Here is a 10,305-nt window from a genome sequence, read left to right on the forward strand (position 1 = left end):
GAGCATTCAGTAGAGTTCCCTGTGCTATATAGTAGGTTCACATTAGTTATCTATTTTATACATTTTTGGAAATTTAAAACCTTGGGGAGAAAGGCTCAAGTCACATCCTGAATTTCAAATGATTTTTTCATGTTAAGGCTCTGTAGGCTTCCATTCTCTGACACTGAAGCCCTAGTGCAGGGCTTATTCAGAGTAGCCAAGCCAGAACACAGTGTTAGGGATGGGGGAGGCCACTTTGCTCAAAGGGCAGACCTGGGGGCCAGCTGAGAACAAGCAGCTCTGGAACAGCAGGGAGTGTCATGGAAATGTATTTGGAATACATTCCAAAAATGTGCTCAACAATTACCTCCCATCCCATGTGCTCTTCTCTTACACTGTGGTTTTGGTTCTCCTGCCATTGAGAGGTGAGATCTCTGTTCCCTCCCTCTCAATCTGGCACTATGTTACTGACACTGTGACTTCTGAGGCTAGGTCATAAAAGGCTATACAGCTTCTGCCTGGTTCACTTGGGGCACTTGGAGCCTCCATGCAGGTCTGCGGCCACCTGGATAGGCTACGTGGATATGCCACGTATAGATGTTCTGGCCAACAGCCACAGGTCCCAACCTGTACGAGCATCACCTGCTAAACACGTGAATGAAGAGGACTCCAAACATGAAGTCACCCCTAGTCTGTTGAGTTGTCCTAGTTGAGTTCCCAGACATCATGGAGCAGAGACAAGCTGTCTCTGCTCTGACCTTCCTGAATTCCTGACCCACAGAATCTATGAACATAATAAAATGGCAGTTTTAAGCCATTAATTTGGAGTAAACTGTTATGCAGCAGTAGATAACAATTTTGTTATTGAGGTAACACTGGTGTATAACATTCTGTGTTTCATGTGTACATTTCTACTCTATTTCCTACAGTGTGCTCACCACCATAAATTTAGTTTCCATCTGTCACCACAGTTGATCCCTTTTATCCATTTTGCCCTCCCCCCTGCCTCTTCCCCTCTGGTAACCACTACTCTGTTCTTTGTATCTACGTGTTCATACCTACAATTTCATTTTTTATCTTTTTATAAATTTACTTATTTTATTTATTTATTTTTGGCTGCGTTGGGTCTTCATTGCTACACGTGGGCTTTTAGTTGCAGCGAGCGAGGGCTGCTCTTTATTGTGGTGCGCGGGCTTCTCATTGCAGTGGTTTCTCTTGTTGCAAAGCATGGGCTCTAGGTGCGCGGGCTTCAGTAGTGGCACACGGGCTCAGTAGTTGTGGCTCGCAGGCTTAGTTGCTCCGCGGCATGTAGCATCTTCCTGGACCAGGGCTCAAATCCGTGTCCGCTTCATTGGCAGGCGGATTCTTAACCACTGCACCACCAGAGAAGTCCCATACCTACAATTTTAGAAGGAACTTTTTGGATCTGAATCTAATCCAACTTCCCTTTCCAACTGGGACACAGAGGACTAGGGAAACCTAGGTCCAGAGGAGCACTGCCTGCCTGCTAACCTGGAGCTTCTCCCCCCACACTACTGACTCGAGAAGGTTCCTCGGAGGAAGCAAGGCCTGTCCTGCCATGCGTCAGCTGCCTTTTCCCCTTCGTCTGTGGGTGACTGTGGCAAGGATGTATGTTTTTCCCCAACTTCTTATGAAAAACTTGAACCATACAGAAAAGTGGTAAGAATAGTACAATAAACACCAGTACCCACCACCTACTTTCAAAAGTTAACATATTGCCATGTATACTTGATGTGTGTATAATTTTTCTTACTGAACATCTGAAATTAAACTTCAGACATTATAATACTTTACCCCTTAATATACATCAGTGTATAACTACAACACACCATTATCATACCTAATATTTAATATTTATTCAGATGTCTCCCAAGTGTCCCCAAAATGTTTTTTTTTTTTTTTTTGCGGTACGCGGGCCTCTCCCTGCTGTGGCCTCTCCCGTTGCGAAGCACAGGCTCCGGACGCGCAGGCTCAGCGGCCATGGCTCACGGGCCCAGCCGCTCCGCGGCATGTGGGATCCTCCCGGACCGGGGCACGAACCCGCAACCCCTGCATCGGCAGGCAGACTCCCAACCACTGCGCCACCAGGGAAGCCCCCCAAAGTGTTTTATAGATGTTTTTTCAAGCCAGGATCCAGTCAAGTTTCACATATTGGATTTGTCTCTTTAGTTTCTTTAAATCCAATACAGCCTCCCTACCTCTTTCTTTGGTTCCTTTTTTTTTTAAATGACATTGACTTTTTGAAGAGACTAAATTAGGTGTCCCACATTCTAGATTTATCTGATGTCTATTAACTTGTCCCTTTATCTCCTTTATTTCCTGCATACTGGAAGTTAGACATAAAAGGCTAGCTTTGAATTAAACATTTTTGGCAAGAATATTTCATAGGTGATGCTATGTATAATGTCAGATTGGTCCAGTATTAGTGAAATTAAGTCTAAACAATTGGTTAAGATAACGAGCAGGGCTGTTTTTAAATTCAAACATGAGCCCTTTATCCCAGATGCTGTTCACCTATGTGCACATACTTTTTCTGGCACATAAACCACTTGAGATGAAAAAGTTAACTGACTCGAACAAGTGTTTCAACTTCACTCTTTAAAAAAAACACACACACACATACACACAAAACAACAATAAAGTGGTAGTACCAGTCCTAGCAGGTAGCAGCGAAAAAAAAAATTGTTGGAGGCTTTGTTGAACTCAAAAAATCTCTCATCAGAGAAATGTTGGTATCAAAACGAAGAGGAGGGGGCTTCCCTGGTGGTGCAGTGGTTAAGAATCCTCCTGCCAATGCAAGGGACACGGGTTCGATCCCTGGCACGGGAAGATCCCACATGCCGTGAAGCAACTAAGCCTGTGTGCCACAACTACTGAGCCCACATGCCACAACTACTGAAGGCTGCACACCTAGAGCCCGTGCTCCGCAACAAGAGAAGCCACGACAATGAGAAGCCTCCACTCATCACAACTAGAGAAAGCCCGCGCTCAGCAATGAAGACCCAACACAGCCATAAATAAATAAATAAATAAATTTATTTATTTAAAAGACAAACGAAGAGGAGGGACTTCCCTGGTGGCCCAGTGGTAGAGAATCCACCTTGCAATGCAGGGGACGCAAGTTCGATCCCTGGCCTGGGGAACTAAGATCCCACATGCCACAGGGCAACTAAGCCCACGGGCCACAACTACTGAGCTCTCACACCTCAACTAGAGAGTCCGCGTGCCACAAACTACAGAGCCCATGCTCTCTGGAGCCTGCACGCCACAACTAGAGAGAGAAAACCCGCACTTCCCAACTAGAACGAAGCCTGCGGGCCGCAACGAAGAGCCAGTGTGCCACAACTAAGACCCTATACAGCCAAAAATAAATAATAAGTAAATAAATATTAAAAGAAAAAAAAAAAGGGCTTCCCTGGTGGCGCAGTGGTTGAGAGTCCGCCTGCCGATGCAGGGGGAGCGGGTTCGTGCCCCGGTCCAGGAAGATCCCACATGCCGCGGAGCAGCTGGTCCCGTGAGCCATGGCTGCTGAGCCTGCGCGTCCGGAGCCTGTGCTCCGCAACGGGAGAGGCCGCAACAGTGAGAGGCCCGCGTGCCGCAAAAAAAAACAAACAAAAAAAACGAAGAGGTGGTAACATAATGAGAGAGACGTATGGGTGACAAAGGGTCTCTCCTCCCCCAAGAGCACGGAGAAAAACTTGAAGTATCTTATGATAGATCATAGATCCATTGTGTGGCTTTTGCTAAGTTACTTATTCATAAAATCATATGTGAGACGTTTTCAAACTCTCCCGTAAAAGGTCCTAGAGCGCTACGTATGCCTTAAGGAAATTTAAATTTTAATTTAAAAAATTTTAGGTAATACGTAAGCACGGGGCTGAAGGATGTTGAAAGAATTTCACCCTCTTTAGCCATTCAGTTCCTCTTTCTGCAACCAATGTTATTAATTTCTTCCGCTGCCTTCAAGAGACAGGAAGAAATATATACTTTAAGAAGAGTAATAAATCTTGCTTATACCAAATTTTAACACGAAGCCCACTAATGATTCATCCTAGGGTTGCGCTCCTGCAGCTCACAATGCGAGAGAGAAATTAACCTCGTAAGAGTTGCTGACGGTGACAAATAGCGTGAAGGAAACTTGCAGTGTCAGGGGCTTGTGCAGGGCTTGCTGAGCCACACGGCGAGTCAGGGACGGCTCGAGGTTGAAGGGGGTCAACCGGGCTCCGGGCCGTGACCGCCATAGTGTCGGAGGCCGGCGACGTACCTGCCCTGCTCCCTCTCCTCCCCCGGGCCTTTCACCCGTCCTCTCACGATCAGGATCCCAGGGAGTATGGCTCAGAGGGCGCGGGGCCGGCGGGGGTCACCGGGCGAGACCGCGTCGCGGGGAAAATCTGCGGGAGCTCCACTGCCCAGCAGCCGAGATCCAACCTAACCCCAAACCCGCGCCCTATAATGACGTCAGGCGGCGCGCCTCCCGCGATGCCTCGCGCGGAGCCGGAGCCGGAGCGCGCGCCTGGAAGTGGGCCGGCTCTGGGCGGAGGCGCGGGCCCCGCGGTCAGACGGCCTGGGATCTTCGGCCTTTATTCACTAGTTGGACCCCTCGAAACAGGTCACGTCTCTTGTCCCTGCTCACTGTGGGCGGCGAGAGACTGCCAGGTGGACTCCAAGGCCTGATTTTCCCTCTCCATCTTCACAGAGGTGGGTGATGTTACCTTCAAGTGCGGCCGCGGGGCCTGGCCGGGCTGGGCCGTGCAGGTGGTTTCCACCCGCCTCTGGACTAGGCCTTGGTGTCCGTCGTTCGTTCCCTCCCTGAATTTGTGCCCTAACTCCTTAATCCGCGACTCCTTCCAGCTTGATTGCTGAACTGCAAGTGGGCATGTTACAAAAGGAAGAACTAAATGTTTGTGAAAGCTGATGCCCCAGAAGGCCCAGGATAAGAAGTCAGAGGTGTGGACTGGACGTGGTGTGTGTATTAAAGCAGTCCAGGATCCTGGCTCTTCTCTTGGAGTCTCATACCCCTCCATCAGGAATGCAGGAGATTTGCATTAGTTCCCCGACTGACGAGGGATGGAACCCGTCCCCCATGAAGTGGGAGTGCGGAGTCCTAAACACTGGACCGCCAGGGAATTCCCAGAAGGTTTCTAAGAGACCAAATTCTCACCCTTTGCGATTGCATAAATGAGGACACAGCTGGGGCGGGCATGAGTCTGGACAAGCCCACGCAGGGTTGATTGCCCTGTTCTGTGGTCAATGACCCCACACTTCTCCCAGTGATTGAAGAGGGACCCCTAGAGTCATGCAAATGGAACATATCCATCACTCCCCCAAAACGTCCTCGTGTCCCTTTGTCATCCCTTCTCTACAACCATTGTCACTTTAGATTGGTTCTGTCACTAGATTGGTTTGCAATTTCTGGAGTCGTGTGTAAATGGAATCACAAAGTGTGTACTCTTTGTCTTCTTTCAGCCTAATTATTTTGAGATTCACATTGTATAAGTAATTCCTTTTTATTGTCAGAGTGGATATATTTGTTTTATATCTATAATTTGTTTATCCAGTTACCTGTTGATGGACATTTGGGGTGTTTCCAAGTTAGGGGCTATTACAAATAAAAGTATGTAAAAGGCTCTGTGTGAACATGTGCATTCATTTTTCTTGGCTCCATATGGCTGGGTCATATGGTAGGTGTATATGTTTTTAAGAAACTGCTGAGCTGTTTCCAAAGTGGTTGTACACTTTCACATTCCACCAGCAGTATTGGAGAAGTCTGATTACTCCCCATCTTCAACATTTGACATGATTAGTCTTTTTAGTCAGTGATTGTAATAGGTGTGTAAATCTCATTGCGGTTTTAAATTTGCAATTCCCAAATGAAATAGTATTGAGCATCTTTTCGTGTGCTTTGCCACTAGATATATTTTGAAGGTAGAGTTTGAGGGTAGAGCCAATAGGATTTGCAGATGGGTCAGATAGATGATGTGAGAGAAGAATCAAAAATGACTTCAACTCAACTCTACTCAGTGCTCTGTGGTGACCTAAATGGGAAGGAAATCTAAAAAGAGTGGATATATGCATAACTGATTCACTTTGCTGTACAGCAGAAACTATACTCCAATAAAAAAATTTTTTTAAAGTAAAAAAAAAAAGTGACTTCAACTCTGGGCAGTCTGAGTACTTCCTAATATTTCTCTACTTGATATGCACTGGCTTTTCCCTCTGGCCACCTTGCAAATTCCTAAGTCACCCAGCTTTGAAGAGCCTTCAGTGACCCCTTTGGTTGATAACCACAGCCCCTGCCTTTATCTTCGCCCTGATAGATCTAATTTTCTGTTTACCCATTGTCTCTCCTATCACCTGGTGAGGTTCTAGAGAGTATGGATGTTGGATTGTCTCCTGATGACTAGCTCCTGGTGCAGCCCAGCCTCAACCATTTCGACATGTTTTCACAAACTGTCCTCTCAATGTACATTTCAAAGTATGGGTGCTTTGCTTCAAGCCACCTGCCCCCTAGCTGTGTGATCACGGCAACTTAACACCTGTGTGCCTCAGTTTCCTTATCTTTAGAATGAGGAGCTTACTGATTGACACCTGCCTCTCATAGTGATGAGCATTAAATGGAAAATGAAGGCAAAGCTCTTAGTATGGTGCCTGGCCCATGGCGTCTTCCCCAGTAAAATCCAGCTATTATTTTCTGACCTGAATATTTTGTAGGTCCTTTGCTGGAACTCAAATATAGGTGCTTTGCAAATAGTTATTCATAAAATCTCAATCTTTTGAGAAGTGGGCGAGGAAATTTTTCTGTTGAGGTCTGATTTCTTGAATCAGTTAATTGAATTGCTTCCCTGCATTGGGATCCACCCTGTTGTTGAAAGTTTCCCATTTCCACTGCTGGTTCTGGACCTCTCATGCCTCTGGCCACTTACCTGCTGCCATGACTCTGTCCTCTACACTGATGCCCTTGGGGGTGAGGCAGAAGTATCTTTTTTTTAAAAACGTTTTTCTTTTTTTCCGGCCGCACAGTGTGTCTTGTGGGATCTCAGTTCCCTTCAGGGATTGAACCTGAGCCCTCGGCATTGAGAGCACAGAGTCTTAACCACTGGACCACCAGGGAATTCCTTGGGCAGAAGTATCTGAAAAACATTCCTTTGTTTCAAAATCTCTTTCGATGGTCCCTGTAAGGCACAATCGAAACTCTAGCATTCCAAGTTCCCCCAGTTCTGTGCCTTCCTAACAACTCTCCAGCCCAAATGTTAGTTTTAACATTTCATTCATTCAATTAAAAATGTGTAACACCCCTTCTGTGAGTACCTGCCAGGAGCCAAACATTATGGTCAACATCTGAAGCTGAAATGTGAATGTGGGGCTGTCTGCTCTTGAGAGAGCAAGTAAAATTACGGGCAGAGGAAGTACGGTGGTGGGAGGACAAGGGTGAAAAGGGAGGTGCTCAGTAAGTGGAGGGGAAGACGCCAGGCAGAGGGACATATGATCCTACTTATCATTTATTTGTGATCAATCCGTGTTTGTTTTGTGTCCAGGCTTATGCTGCATCCTGAGCATTTAATAGATTTGATGCTGCCTTCCCAAGACAGGGGCAGGCCCTGCGTCTGGAACCTGGGGTGGGGCAAACTGTGGAATGACCAAATGACTGAAGCCTCCCTGTCCAAGGAGGGTATGTGCAGGAAAAGGTTCCTGGTAGAGTGCAGTCTATATGTTATCAGTCCTGAGCCCAGGGACCACTCCCAGCTGTGGCTGCACCCAGGACACTTGGAGTCTTCTCTCCAGGGGTATCTGTTGGCATGATGGTAACTGGAGAAGACACACTTGTGCAGATAACCAGATTCCATCTGGTACCAGGGTGACCTCCCTGCTCTCTGACTCGCAGCACTGACTCCAGGCTTCTTAGACTCTGATATGGACAAAGAATATCACCTGCCACTTCAGTAAACGAAGGATGTTGTGGCCATCAAGCCAGCAGCCACTGCAGCCACCCCTGATGGTGTGCCCTGAGGGGATTCAAGATGGAGAAAAATAGGATACTGGCCCTAGATAGTTAAGGTGCGTATCAAACAAGTAATTTCAATAAGCTCAGACTCCTGCATCTTCCCACACATAGAAGAGTGCTAAATTCATTAACTTAAGATGTCTGGTTTTCTTTAATTAGCAGTAAACTTTTGATGTTCTGACTACTTGGGGTTTTTTTGTTTTTGTTACTGCAAAAACTACTGTATATCCTGGCTCCTCCCTTACCTCTTCGGAACAGTCCCTCAGCTATCTGAGATGCTATATCCCAGGCTTAAGTCCTCAGTAATACTGCTGAATAAAACATAATTCTCAACTTCTAGGTTGTGCATTCTTTTTCAGTCGATAAGTGTATTGGTCAGCTGGCTAGCAACTGGAGACAGCCGCTCCCTGTCTCTTGCCTTGGGCAAATACCTTGCCTGAGCTGGTAGGTCCTGTCTCTCTCCTGAAATGGGACTAATAATCCATGTGAGAGTGTGTGCTGTGTGCAAAGCAGCTTCCTAGACCTCAAAGGGCAAGCATGAGAGCAACTGAAGAGTTATAATAACAACAAAAAGTAATATAGTGCTTATTATGTACCAGAGATTATTCTCAGTGGTTTACATATATAAGTTTATTTAATCCTAAAACTATCCCACAAAGTAGGTACCAGTGTAGTGATTAATAGCATATACTCTGGAACTAGACAGCCCAGGCTTAAATCCCTTCTTTGCCATTTACTAGCAGTGTGACCTGGGGGGAGGCCTGTGTCTCAGTGTCCCCATCTGCCAAAAGAAGAGAATACTAATACTACCTCATAGGGTTGCTGTGAGGATTAAATGAATTAAAATGTATAAAGCATACAGAACAGTGGCTGGCACATAGTAAAAGCAATCTAAGTCTTTGATAACTCATTTTTATAGATGAGAAAACTGAGGCACAGAGAAGTTATTTGCCTATGATCACATAACTAGTAAATGATGGAGCTGGGAATCAAACCCTAGGAAGTCCAGCTTCAGAGCCTACACTCTTAAATATTATGCCCTAGCAATGAAGAGGGGATGGACATCTCCACATGAATTACTTTAGGAGGGAAGTGGGTGGGGGAAGCCCTGAATTAATTGATGTGGAAGCTTCTAGCAAGTATAATAAGATGTCAGTGTTCCTTCTGTTGTGGTAAGTGAAGTTTGCAGCAGTGGGCTGGACTGTCCCCAGGTGGCCAGAAGTTTCTGGAAGAGGGGTCTGAGGCATAAGCAGGGGCTAAGAGGCTGAGGTTTAAGCCCATCTCCCCAGGCTCCTGTCTCATAATTCATTTACCCCCCCTTTCAGCACCTGTCTTGGATGTGGGTTGACACTCGGGAGGTACTTGGTAAATGGCAACTTAAAATGGAAAATCCTTGCTAAGCCTCTAGGAGTTTAAGCATGTGGTAAACTGAATTCAGTGCAACAGTTGAATTCTGGGCTCTGGGGATACTGCTGTGAATTGAGGGGCCACTTGGACCTTAGCAATCCCATAGTCAACAAGCAGGTTGTGGGCCATGGACTCTAAGGATAAACAGGAACTATTCGGGTGGGAGGGGTGGGAAGTGTACTGGGCCCGAGTAAAGGCCAGGAGGCTGCGAGTTTTCTTTGGCTGGGGGCGGTGGGTTGGAGGGTGGGGCGGTGATCTGGCAGAATCCTATAAACACCTGATTACAGAGTATTTTACTCTGAGGGAGAGGACCTAGATTTTAAGTTCTGGAGAGTCAAGATCAGGTTTGCATTCTAGGAGGCTCACTTTTGGCCTCCAGCAGTCAAGCTGAGGAGCTGGAAACATTGAATTCGAGGCTGGAAAGGAAGCAGGGAGATGGTTTCGAGGCACAGACCCGGTCTAGGTGGGGGTGAGGGGGCCGCTTTGAGGTGGGGCTGTAGGGACACAGGAGCAGCTTGGACTAGAGCTGCCCCTTTTGCACAGGTGGTTTCCCCGGCCTGACTCTCCCATCCTTGCCGCTCACTCCCTTTCTTCAGTCTTTCCTCCAGGGCCGCCCCGATCAGTCTTGGCTCGAGCCAGGCCTCAGTCACCTGGCTGCCTGTTCGGAGCCACACCCACGCCCTCTCCCTGCCCTGGGGCTTCAGGACTCTGCGCAGGTGCGGTGTTCTTCGGCTCTCCGGCCCCGCCCCCCGAGCACGCCCCGCCCTCTGGCCCCGCCCCGCGCACGCCAGCCCGCCCGCGCGCCAGGCCCGGGCGGCGCCGACGCGCTTGGCGGGAGATAGAAAAGTGCTTCTGTGCGCGCCGGCGGCTACCGCAGCCCCTGCGAGCAGCGGCGG

Source organism: Leucopleurus acutus, assembly GCF_964270905.1.
Source record: "Leucopleurus acutus genome assembly, chromosome: 16".
Taxonomy (NCBI): domain Eukaryota; kingdom Metazoa; phylum Chordata; class Mammalia; order Artiodactyla; family Delphinidae; genus Leucopleurus; species Leucopleurus acutus.